At 46.0% G+C, this 13,548-nt stretch overlaps 1 long non-coding RNA gene across 1 annotated transcript; it reads right to left on the bottom strand.

Annotated features, from left to right (window-relative positions):
- Window positions 1–455: 455 nt before the first annotated feature.
- LOC129153217 (uncharacterized) lies at window positions 456–13,323 on the bottom strand. Its single transcript, XR_011521482.1, has 4 exons — window positions 6,644–13,323; window positions 6,488–6,551; window positions 2,030–6,403; window positions 456–1,846 (listed from the first exon to the last, which is right to left on the bottom strand). It is a non-coding gene; the product is annotated as an uncharacterized lncRNA (long non-coding RNA).
- Window positions 13,324–13,548: the final 225 nt, after the last annotated feature.

Here is a 13,548-nt window from a genome sequence, read left to right as displayed (position 1 = left end):
AGTGTGGATGAAGCTCTTCCAAGCACGTCCTCTAGGGTATCGTACGACCCACCCTTGCATCATCAGTGGAAAAATAAGGGATTAAAGATAAATTATCAGTGACTGCAGAAAATAATTCAGGAGTAAATAAAAGTGGAAGCTCGGTCACAGGAGCCAAAACTCGGAATTATCTGGTTTCTGGCAGTGATAAAGAATCCTCACAAGCAACTAACTCTAAAGTGTCAGCCACATCTGGAAAATACCTGAAGGGAATGAACAAGAGGGGGGGGGGGTTCAGAAGAAAATGAACTTTTTTTCACTTAGGAAGTAAAAACAACAAAATCTCTAGTAGAAAGTAGATGTACACATACTCTATATGTCTATAAGTGTAGGCCCACTTGGTGACTTAGAACTGAGAAGCTGTGTAGATTTCACAAGCAAGTAGAAAAATAGAAGCAAGAACAACAACAAAAAAATATTTTTGTAAAATTTATATTTTTCTATCAAATCAAATAAAATAGAATACAAATATATACATATAAAATATACACACAAAAATTAAAATAAATAAATAAATAAATTGACATTAAAAAGCCAAAAAAAAAAAACCATCCCTCCCGCAGAATCGCCACCTTATCGTGGTGGGAGGGTTTGAGGACCTCCATCGTCCTGGAAGCTGTGTAGTCTGGTTCATTAGCCCCTGTTAGGGTCTCCATGACAACATGGTCTCAGGTAGGCGGTCGGACTAAGCATGATTCAAACACCTGAAGATTAGACCTCCGCTATGTGGAGGGTGAGATCGAGGTCTTCCATGTAGAGGAGGCGCTATCCATGGCCAGTCTTGTGGAATATCTGGTAGACGGGGATCTGACCTCTGCAGAACAGCAGTGGGGACAGGGCGTCTCCTTGGTATTAGCCAAGTCAGTTAGCCATTCAGAGTGAGTCCCATCCTTTAGCAGCTGCATCATTTGTGCTGCCAGGCACTCATGGAGTGCAGTGAGCTTCTTAAGCCAGTAGGCGTGTCATGTCAGGTCCTGGAGCTGTCCAGTTCTTCAGACCTGAGGCTCTTTGTTGGATGTCTGCCACAGTGATGGATACTGGGTTCTGCTCAGGGAGGTTGCTGTGGTCTTCTCTAGAGAGACTAGCCCCTTTGCATCACTGTTCAGTCTCCAGCCTTAGTGAACACAAACTGTCAGAACACACACACACACGGTCAGAACACACACACACGGTCAGAACACACACACATACACACGGTTAGAACACACACACACACACACACACGGTCAGAACACACACACACACACACACATACACGGTCAGAACACACACACACACACACACACACACACACACACACACACACATATGGTCAGAACACACACACACACGCGTATGGTCAGAACACACACACACACACACACATACACGGTCAGAACAAACACACATACACGGTCAGAACAAACACACATACACGGTCAGAACACACACACACATGGTCAGAACACACACACACACACACACACACACACACACACACACACACACACACACACACACACACACACACATGGTCAGAACACACACACACACGCGTATGGTCAGAACACACACACACACACACACATGGTCAGAACACACACACACACACACGTATGGTCAGAACACACACACTAATCTTTCCAGATCCTCTTAGGTGTGTTCTTGCTGTGCGTTATTTCTAATTCCATGTTGTCGTTCTTTTTTAAAACACAGAGACGGTTTTGTTACATGTTGTTGACGCTACGTTTCGCCGACGGCTGCCGGCTTCTTCAGGCTGACGCTGATGGTGGCGCGTCACTTCCTTCTCCGTTTATCTTTCCAGTTCCTGTTTTAAAGCGGGTTAAATCTTTCTTCAGAGGCCAACAACAAAAATAAAAAACAGTAATTCTCTTAAATGAAAATGTAAAATCTCACCTATTAACTTTAATGCTTTGGAGCAGAAAAAGTGCATAACACCCACAATATCTCAAGCTCAGTTTGCTCCACTCTGATATACTGTGATGCTCACCTGTTCAAACCAGACACCTGCATCTCTGGGGTTGGGAGGAGGGTCCTTCAAGACTGTTGGAAACCCATTTCAGGTGAGAAACTCATCAAGAGCGTGCAAAGCAGTAATCAGAGCAAAGGGTGGCTTTTCTGGAGAAAATGGAAAATAAAACACGTTTTCAGTTATTTCACCTTTAAACTCCACATCATAGGTTTGATGCCTTCAGTGAGAATCTCCCAATGTAAACGGTCAAGGTAATAAAGACAGCACATTGAATGTGAAAGCGTGTTCAAACCTTTGACTTGTACTGAATAAAACAAAGTTTACAAAATAAACATTTGTATTTTTCATTTAACAATTGGCAATTTCAGCCAATCTGACATTAATCAGATGTATTTGTTAAATAAGCAGCAATAAAATATAATTTTTTCTTATTCTGTCAGCATAATAATAACAGTAACAGATGTTCTAAGAGGCGGTTCTACTTGTTTTTGTTGGCATCGAGCCGCTCTGACTGAACATAAACCAGCCACCAGTATGGCGCTGTTTCCTCGTGTAAAACTGGGTTTCTGGGTTCTGAGGTTCTGATCGGAATCTTTGATCCAGTTGACTTCCTGATCACCGGTTCCTCTGTGTTTCTGGTCCTGTTTTAACATCAGGTCGTGTCCTCTGCAGGAGCAGCAGGGGGCTGTGTCCATTTCTGACGTTTAACTACGTAGAACCCAATCAGAACCACAGAAACCACCAAAGTCACAGCGACCACGACCCAGATTCAGAGCAAAACGCCCTCCAGTACCGTGGAGACCTTCAGTGTTCCGTTCTTAGAAACCTGTTCGGCTACTGGAGTCATGCTGGAGTCGTGTTTGAGGTCAGGGCTGGAGTGGGACTTATTTTCTGCTCTGGAGTTTCAGGGTTCAGACCGGTGTTCTCCGTCTGAGAGGAGGGCCAAGATGGCAGCGTGACGAGGCGGATTCTTACGAGCTCTCAACACTAGATGATAATAAGTCATATCTTCAGTGCCTTTTTGACGTTTATCCTGCTTCCAAGCTTCTTTGAAGATTAGTGTGGTTAGTGTGCAAGGCACTATAAGGAACAAGAACATGTCAAAATCTGTTCAGGAGAGGTTACGCACCTCGAGCTAACAACTAGTGGCTAGCGTGCTAGCTAGTAACCAAACTATCTAAAAATAAAATCGGACGAACAGCAGATGGCAGAGGACTTTCCTCCTACCAATAACGCCATCCAAACCTAGCCAACCCTAACCCTACCTACTACATCACTAAAGTCAGTTGGTTGCAAGATTTTAGGAACCATGACTCGATCTGGACTGGGGCAGCCTAAATAAACCCTAAATAAATGCATGAGAGGAATTCTTAAGAACGAAGCTCATTTTCCTCTGAACACAAGTTATGGAAGTGCTTGTCCATCATTTGCGTTAAGAGGCGCCGTTCCCTCTCGTCTGCCTGATTGCAGGGGCGGGCCCCTCCCAAGCCCTGGCCGGGGGCTCGCTGCCCTGAAGCTCCACCCCTGACGTGAAGAAGGAAAGTCTGCCTACTTTGTTGACGGCCGACGTTTCTTGAACGGAGCCGAAATTCACATATAAACTTTAAATCACACCAAGAATCTCAAGTCTTCTCAAACCCTCTAGATCAGGGGTCGGCAACCTTTCCCCATCAAAGAGCCATTATTACCCATTTCCCACAGTAAAGCCGGGCGTACACTGTGCAACTTTTTCACTTTTTTGAGCCGATTTTCCACTCCTGCGAGAATCCACGAGATCGGGGCGAGTTTTGCGCCGAGCATCGTGTAGTGTACAGGAGGTTACGAGAGGCGATTAAAACCACGTGACCAGCTACCGATCAGCAATCGTGAGCTCACACAGACTTCTGGCGTGTTTAATATTTTGCTCGTCCCTTGTGAGGGTATTGCACTGTTGAAGCAGCGCTGCAATCAGCTGCGACCCAAAATGTATCAGAACCGCTCACGGCGCAATCCTGCATCAACACCGCTCGCCCGCTATTTCCCTAATAACACGCGTTGTTCGTTTTAATTTCTACATGTTTTTTTTACTCACAAAGATTGTCAAGAAAGCGTGTTTGTCGTGTTCATGTCAAATTAAACTGATCACAAAACACAGATTTACTTTATTTCGTTTTCCTCATCCAACCCCCATAAATCCCTGTGTGTCCCCCTGCAGCACTCCCGAAGGACAACAGGCAAAACAAGACAAAAAAAGTCTGACGTGTTGAGGAAAAACTGCTATTTTTAGCATATTTTTAGGTCCGACGTGTTGCTACCAGACGTACAGTGTGAGCAGTCAGGTCGCATCCGAGAACTGGGTCGTGCAGTGTGAGCGCATGACTCGTGAGATCTGCCCTGCGAGGAAGTCGTACAGTTTGAGCTGAAGCTGAGAGCTACGAGTGAAAAAGTCGCACAGTGTACGCCCAGCTTAAAGGAAACACTGGGAGCCGCAGCAGCCGCAGCGTTGTGGGCGGGGCCTACCCTCTGACAGCAGAGAGCTGCTTTAACCGATCACAACAGGTGACAGCGACAGCAACCAATACTAGTCGCTCATGTACCTCAAAGTTGTCTTTCAACAGAAGATAATTAATAAAACAGTTTGTTTAAAATTGATCCAAAAGTTGTAGCCCGTCTGTGCTACAATATTTTGATTTTTTTCACCCTGCTAGTGGTTTTAATAGTTGAGCAGGTGACGCTTTTTGAGGCATCACACATAACTGTTCAGAATACAAATCCAGGCTCTGTCTCGTTGGACTGTTGTAATTCAACTTTGTACTGAACTAAACTTTGCATTAAACATTGCTGAAAAGGCAAGAAAAGGCTATTAGTTTTTTCCATCGTTTACACTGATGAAGATAACGGCGCAGTGTGCGTGGCTCTGGTGTTAATCAGGTTTAATGTTTCTGTTTGCAACTATCTTCACTAGAAGGTAAAATGGTTAAATGACAGGATTCGCACTGACCCGATGTTTCCCGTATTTATTTTGACGGAGAAATCTCAAGCCTGCAGATGCGCTGACATTTTAACGCACATCGTGGAGGTAGCTACATCAATCAGGAAAAGATTCCCATCAGAACATCTGAGATGGACACTGAGCTCAGCACAGCTCACTGTCAGCGCGCGTAACGTGGACAGCGAGCTGAAGATAGATCGGGGGCTTGGAACGCATCACAGAACCAGATTCTGTGTTTTCTAAACCCAGTCTCTCAGAGACCTGACTTTTAAAAAATGTTCCCTGATTATGAATCTTCGGCTGAATAGCGCTTGTTCCTGTCTCCAACACTGCATCCATGAGCCTGTCTGAGGAACAGTCCAGAATCTCCTCTTCAGCTCAGAAAGCTCAGAGACATTTGATTACGCACAAGCAGGTGACCTGGTGACGCAATTTAGAATTGGCTACAGATGAAAACATGAATAAAATACATTGTAATTAAATAATCCTTAATTAGTTTACAAGCAGAGTCTAGGGAGCCGCATCAGATGGATGAAAGAGCCGCGGGTTGCCGACCCCTGGGTTAGAGTATTTTGAGCCAGAGGTTGCACAAGTTACTCTGCTTTCCTTACGGTCTGAGACCACAGTTCCTGTTTCTGTTGTCCCAAGAATAGAGCCATACTCATTTTTACTTAATGCCATTCTCACACTTCCTTCTCTAGGTGGTTGTTAAAGACTGTACCCACTTTCTCTAAACGTTTGCTTATCAAATCACATGTTTCTGCAGACAAAGCAATACAAGCATCCATTTTTTGACAACATCTGAATTAGTGGCATTGCCTTGACAAAGAGACTTATGTGTTGTGCACTAGAGTTCGTTTAGTTTTGACATTATTCTCAGTTCATCAAGCTCTTCAGTTGTACAGAAAGTTTTTAGCCGTGTCCTTGTTTCTCTAGCAAACTCTCTCCCGAGTGTCATATGCCTCAAAAGGCTTTATGAAACATCTTATTTTGTTGCTCTTGCATTTCTTTACCCTCTTCAGTTAGCTCGTGTTCTCTTGAGCTTGTTCTGAGAGGTTGTTTGTCCATCTTCCTCAATCAGAAAACCTTTACCTTTGGTTTAAACTCCAACTCCAAGCCTGGAGTTGGACTGAGTAAAGGACAAAACTCCTTTACTCAGTTTGTGAAGCCTTTAAGGAGGAAGAAAAGAGGGGCAATTATGGTGATTCTGCACCAAGCTGCATCCGCCTCAAGCTGCTGTGTCAACAGGTCCTCCCAGAAGCTGGATGATGGTAGGCTTTCCACTGGCCACTGGTCAAGTTTTCACTGTAGCTGCCCCTGGCACCATGAAGAAAAGAATGGAGAGCCTCGACGGGTGCATAAACTTTTAGTTTCTCTGGTCCATTTCCTTGGACTTCACTCCATGAGTTGCACCGTGAAAACTGTTTAGAGATATACAAAGCATAAATAAAAGGTGAACACAACTTCGATGTCATAACAGAAATAGATCATATTCTCACATTTACCTTGCTCCGCTGGCCAAGGGTGCTAAACAAAACAATAGTTCCTCAAAGCTGCTTTATCTGTAGACTAGGGGATGGACAAGAACAAGAAAAACAAACAATGACTATAGAGTGTCAAACTAATAACCCAAACAAAAGCGTCAATACAGCAAAACTTACATGGGGATGCAGTCGGCAATGTACAGCTGAGGTGAATTTAGGCTAAAGACATAATTTCAATACTTCAAACCGTGTTATCTTCTCTACAAACAAATTAACCCAAGCAGTTTTCTCTGGAAGGGTGTGGCTTATATAAATTCTGTGAGCCGATTAAGGGTCATCGCCATCAGCTGCTCAGCTGGCAGCTACACCATCAGGCATATATATGTAACCTAGGCAACGCTGGAGCTCTGCAGCTCCAGCGTCACACAGGGATTCACAACGCCACAGGTGGAGAGCGAGGGTGCAAAACCAGAGGGACAGAGACACCAGAGAGCAGAAGTTTGTCTGCGACCTCTTTTCTTAACTAAATAAAAGCCCCCGTCTAAAAATCTACCACTAAAAAGTTTGAGTCCATAAAAGCAGTTTAAAACATGTTCTTCAAAAAGACCCCAAAAGATAGTTGGGCTCCTCCCAGATCCACAACGTCACGTGGAGGGAATTTCCAGGATGGGAAAGGTGGCGTCCCGGCTTCAGCGTCCGACTCCAGCAGTCTCTGGTCTCGCTCTCAGCAAGCACTCGTCTCAGGCGTGATCTCCCGGGGACTCTCGCCGCTCCTCCCTGACAAGGACAGAACACTGGGGCAGAACTTTTGTCTGTGACGCAGTGCAAACTCTTTCTTGTAGGATCGGCCCATACGGCGCGTCACCCAGCATACAACAGAGGAAGCCGTTCACTCACGGATGCAGGCAGAGGTCCAACCTCTGCCCTGCTGTCATTCAAAGGCGTAGCTCCCACTCGTCGCTGCGCGCCAGGGATGAACCGGTCCTCCTGCGATCCAACGCGTTCTGTGCTACGTCCACCTATTAGTCCAGTCCCTCTGCCTTCTTGTTTCTTTGGCCTGTTTTTCCTCTCTCCTCGCAGTTCTGCAGCTTCTTCCCTTTATCAGCCTGCTAACTATGCGCACCCGGTGCGCTCTCCCAGTCACGCCCACCTCTTCAGGTGACTGTCATGTCAACAGTGGCAAAACAATCTAAACTAAACAGGCACATAAAACCAACAACACACGACAAAATCATGCAATAACACAAAACTGTTTAAGAAATTCCAACAATTAATAAAAGAATTTAAATCAACAGAAAACACACATTCCACTGTGTGACATCCCCCCATATTTTAACTGTGATAGTCCCTGATACATCACTCCAGTGGCCGATAACGGGCTGGTGGCTGACCAAGGTTAGACCTTGCGGAACGCCAAAGTTCTGGCAGTCCTTCAGGCTGCAAAATAGGCACGTTGGGCATAACACAATAGAATGGAGGCTCAATTACCGTCTCAACCCCCGGGCCTACCTCATCTATCAGTTGGATACTGTCCACTGCTGGGGAGGTGCATAACTATAATGCATTTCGGTAAAAGACTCTCTCTTCCCCTTTTCTCTGGCTGCACTTTATACACCACACCTGTATCCCCAACTCTATCCACTACAACATGTGGTTCTGAGGCCCAACCTGGGTGCAACTTTCCTTGCCCCTGCCTGTTCCTGTCCCTAATCCAACCCCTCTCTCCTGGTGCTAATGGCAGAGCCTGTGCCCTTTTGTCATAGACCTTCTTGTTTTGGTTGACAGCAGCCGCCATTTTTCCTTGCTGTTTCATAAGCAAAAGATAATTTTTGGTGGTGGTCTCTAACCCATCCTCCAAGATCATTACAAAGTGATCCCTGTTCCACTCCTAGGTTGACATCCACTGGCTGTCTCAAATGCCGCCCAAACATTAGGTATGATGGAGCGTACCCTGTGGCGCTGTGAACTGTGTTATTGTATGCCTGCAACAGCTCGGGGAGGAGTTCTGGCCACCTCTGCTGTCTCTCTGCCTCAAGTGAATGCAACATATGCAGTAGTGTCTGGTTCAGTCGTTCAACCCCTCCATTTCCAGCAGGATGATATGGTGTGGTTTTACTCTTTGTGATGCCATGACACCTGCATAACTGATACATTAGTGTAGACTCTAAACTAGCCCCTCTATCTGAAAGTAGCCTGGCAGGACAGCCAAAAGGCTGGATCACGAGTCCATAGGGCATGTACTGTCATCTGTGCGGTCCGATCTTTAGTGGGAACTGCCCATGCATAGTGTGTGAAAAGATCAGTCATAACCAAAATGTTCTAATATCGGTCTGTGGGCCTCCCTAATGTGAGGTAGTCCAGGGCCACAACCTCCAGAGGATACGAGACCACAATAGGCTTTAGTGGGGCTCTAGGCTGATCTCTATTTCGCAGGCTACAGGCAGCACAACCTAGATGGAACCCACGCACCTCAATCTCCATCTATAAAGTTATTAATTTAATGCAAACACAGCTAACATTTTTCAAAATATGCTCTAACAACACTTAAATATCGGTAACAAGTCCTATTGATATATTAACTAAAGGTTAAAATGACTTTAAGTGCAGAGCGGTGTCACGATCTGCCCCTGCCCGCCTGACTGTGTTCCTCTCCTGCCATGATTACCCTTATTGTTCTCACCTGTCCCTCGTTTACCTGCCCATGTTTCCCTAATTAGCCCTCTGTATTTATACCACCTGTTTTGCCCCTGTCCTCTGTCAGTTCATTGTTGTTGTTTGTTGGTGTTCCTGTTCATCCCATCCTGCCATTAAACCATTTTTACTTTTACTGAAGCCTGCATTTTTACCTCCTGCTCAGCTCATCCACACATGGTCCGCCGTCTCCACCTCCTACACCATGACAGAATGAACTGGCCAACCTGGACCCGTGGTGAGCACGTCTACATCTCCCTGGAAGATTTATTTTTACTTTTTTTTTCCCTTTAGCAGAAGGAGATTCTGGCCCAGGGTGTTGGCGCATCCTACCTGTTCTCCGGGGTGGTCAAGCCTCTGGGTGGGTTTTCGGCGCATCCAGTTCGTTTCCTGTGGTGGTCGAGCCCTTCTCCTCTCCTGCTTTCTGCCCCCGTCCTGTTTTTTTTTTCATGGAAGCTGCGGATCCTGGAGCTTTAATGGAGTTACACCCCCTACGCACGCCATCGTTCTCCGGGGTGGTAGGGCTGGTCTCCCCGCTCTTCTCCTGCTTCCCTGCACCCAAGCCTCTTCCTGAGATCCAGCTAATCGTGCTGTGCACCTGCTCTGACCGGCTGTCGAGTGCCTCCCGCCGATCCTGGTTTTCTGGCGTCGCTTCTGCAGATTGCCCACTTCCTGGTCCATGCTGTGGGGCTTATGCCTGCAGGTCTCACGCTGCTGCAGCCTCTGCTGGGTCCCACGCCTGCTCCTGCAGTTCTCTGCCTGGGTCCCACGCCTACTGCTGCAGCCCCTGCTGGGTCCCACGCCTGCCCCTACAGTTCTCTGCCTGGGTCCCACGCCTGCTCCTGCAGTTCTCTGCCTGGGTTCCACGCCTGCTCACGTCCAGCCAAGTCAAGTCTTCACGTCCAGCCAAGTCAAGTCTTCACGTCCAGCCAAGTCAAGTCTTCACGTCCAGCCAAGTCAAGTCTTCACGTCCAGCCAAGTCAAGTCTTCACGTCCCGTTCGGTCCCTGTCATGTAAAGTCTTTGAGTCCCCGTCTCCTGTCAAGTCTTTGAGTCCCCGTCTCCTGTCAAGTCTTTGAGTCCCCGTCTCCTGTCAAGTCTTTGAGTCCCCGTCCGGTCCCCTTCTCCTGTCAAGTCTTCGAGTCCCCGTCTCCTGTTGTATAGCCTTGTGGGTGTCAGGTATCCGCCCTTAAGGGGGGGTACTGTCACGATCTGCCCCTGCCCGCCTGACTGTGTTCCTCTCCTGCCATGATTACCCTTATTGTTCTCACCTGTCCCTCGTTTACCTGCCCATGTTTCCCTAATTAGCCCTCTGTATTTATACCACCTGTTTTGCCCCTGTCCTCTGTCAGTTCATTGTTGTTGTTTGTTGGTGTTCCTGTTCATCCCATCCTGCCATTAAACCATTTTTACTTTTACTGAAGCCTGCATTTTTACCTACTGCTCAGCTCATCCACACATGGTCTGCCGTCTCCACCTCCTACACCATGACAAGCGGCTTCATAGTACACCTACCTCCACCAGCTTTCATTACTACTTTGGTGGGAAGGGCCGTGAATGCGCCTGAAGGACCCGTTGCATGCAGTTGTGCCTAACCACCAGTAGGCGGCTCCAAAACTGCAAACAATCACTGCACATCACTTTTGGTGAAATTCACATTTTCATCTCTGTTACATTCGCGTGACAGCGGGACATCCCAAAGGTCTGCTGTTAAGCATCAGTACAATGTGCCCTGTTGTATGTTGCATATGTGTATGTATATAACTGTAAATAAGAATGTGTGTAAATATGCTTTTATTGTGAAAAGGACAAAAGAGGAAGTGAGGATGACATCATAATTAGATGACCAATGAAGGACATGTATGTTGAATGTGTGTAAATATGCTTTTAATGTGAAAAGGAAAAAAGAGGAACTGAGAATGACATCATAATTAGGTAACCAATGAAGGACATGTATGTTGACCTCTAACCTCATAGATGCACCAATAAAAGGGGAGCATTGGTGTTTACAAAGGTGCTAGCGCCAGTGAAAGCCCATTAAAACAAGAAGCTCTGTATCTATCGTTTATTTCCTACGCTCACCTGTTCACCGCTCAGACGTCCTGATCTTCTACCTTCCTAGATCATCCAGCTGTAACCTGTTTCTGATCATGTCTTCAGTCCTGCTGTAACACTGATGCATCAGTCTCAGATGTCATGGAGCTCAGGTGTTATCAGAACTACCTGTGTGTGTTTACCACCCAGCTTCAGCTCTTCTGTGGTTGGGTCTGACCCAAGTTAGTAAATGTAAGTCCTCCATCAGGCTTGTGCCTCTTCTAGTGTCATTTTAAAGGATTTTATTTATTTAACCATTACTAGATTATCAGCAACAGAAATGCTACTAAAAACCAAGCCCCCACAATGCCGCTCTAAAAATGGTCCCATCCCGGAAGTAAGAAAAATTGCAGTTCCACCCTCATCCGCTGGGGGCTGGTGCCAGAAGCGAGCAAATCCTCATTGACTCCCATGTTAAAAATGCCGATTTCACAGCAGAAATAAACATGTTTACAGCCTGGTACCAAAACATGTTTTTTGTCTAAATTATCTAGTTTATACTCATGACAACTCTGAGGGGGGTGAATTTTTTTCTCACATGTTATTATTATTATTATTATTATTATTATTATTATTATTATTATTATTATTATGTTTGAAATAAAGATTTCATTTATTCAAAATAATTTGAAAGTTATTCAGAAGCACTGCAGAAGGTCCAAAGAGCCTTTGGACAACTTTATGCTTGAACACGGTGTTCATTATGAACAATCCAAATGTAAATGGTCTGTATTTCATATAGTGCCTTCTAGAGTCCTGGAACCCTCAACGGTGCTTTATAACACAATCAGTCATTCACCCATTCGCACACACATGTGATGAGCTACATTACAGCCACAGCTGCACTGGGGCACACTGACTGAGGTGAGTCTGCCGTACACAGGGGCCATGGTCCCTCCGACCACCACCATCAGGCAAGGGGTCTTTCCCAAGGACACAGCAACAGACTGAGCTGGGCTCGAACCTAAAACCTTCCGATTACAGGGCGAGCACTTAACTCCTGTGCCACTGTTGCCCCACACGCAAAACACCCCTCGAATTCAGAACAGAGGAGCCGTTAATCCCAAACACACCTCTTCAGCTCTCAATGTCGTTGCTCACATGAGCATTAAAGGGCCCCAGCACAACGAGGGTGTTTCTCTAGCCCCCTGCTCAAAGGTCTCAAAAATGTGGGTAGTCTGAAGTGCTGACTGGTGCATAAGCACAAACCACAGTCAGGGCCTGTCCCCCCACAGGTAGACGGAGGGTAGTTACCCTCTTATTCATCGTGGTAAACCCCAACATACAGGCATCAAGATGGGGGGCAATTGGTATGGCCACCCCCGCTCGGTGCCTCTCAGTGGGAGCAACACCAGAGTGGTGCTACTAGTGGACTGGTAATGTAACTACTGAGTAAATACACAACCGATGCACACACACACACACACACACACACACACACACACACACACACACACACACACACACACACACACACACACACACACACACACACACTAATCTAGCATTCGTTGTGTAGACCGTCATTGACTTCCATTCATTTTAGCGAATGCTTTGTGCCGAACCCTAACCATCTTCTAGAGTATAACCCCCCAAGGTGCTTTACAACACACCAGTCACTGACACACTGTGAGGTGGGACAGAATCATGTCATGCAGGTCAACCTGGGCAGCGTTTACAGATGAAAGCATTTGAGGTTGGTCTCCGTGACTCGGGACAAGTTTCTGGTGTGAGCTTCAAATGAAACATGCAGATGTTTTTGGATCTCTCTCTGGTCACCGATAAGTGACGTTTTACCATTTCAGTGAACTCTTAACATGTATGTACTTCAGGCTGATAGGGAGCTGCAGGGGTCATCAGGTGAGGAAGGTCTCAGACCTTCAGCCTTCCTGCAGCACCTCAACATCTGTCGCTGACAGATGTTTTTATTGCATCTTTAATTGTGTAGCCTCTTTTATGCATCTTTCACCCATCAACTCACATCTTTATCAAAACAAAGCGAAAAGCCAATAATCAGGATCATGAACTTTGAACTTTGGTCCCTCAGATTCTCTATTTGTGAAAAATAGAAACACTTACATTATTAGCCGTGGAGAAAACTCCATAAGGAAGGTTCTGGAAAGAGAAATCACAATCTGCATCCACTTCAATGAAGGACATTTTATTGTCTTTGCTCTTCATCAGCTTCACCAAGTTTGTGAAAGACTGAGTGGAGTAAAACAACTCCAGATGTTTAACTGAAAATAGCCCGCCTCCCTTCGCCCAGCCAATCACATGCAGCCTTCAGTCACCGCCCTG

Source organism: Nothobranchius furzeri, chromosome 9 (genome assembly GCF_043380555.1).
Source record: "Nothobranchius furzeri strain GRZ-AD chromosome 9, NfurGRZ-RIMD1, whole genome shotgun sequence".
Taxonomy (NCBI): domain Eukaryota; kingdom Metazoa; phylum Chordata; class Actinopteri; order Cyprinodontiformes; family Nothobranchiidae; genus Nothobranchius; species Nothobranchius furzeri.
This window is presented reverse-complemented; position numbering and strand designations above follow the sequence as displayed.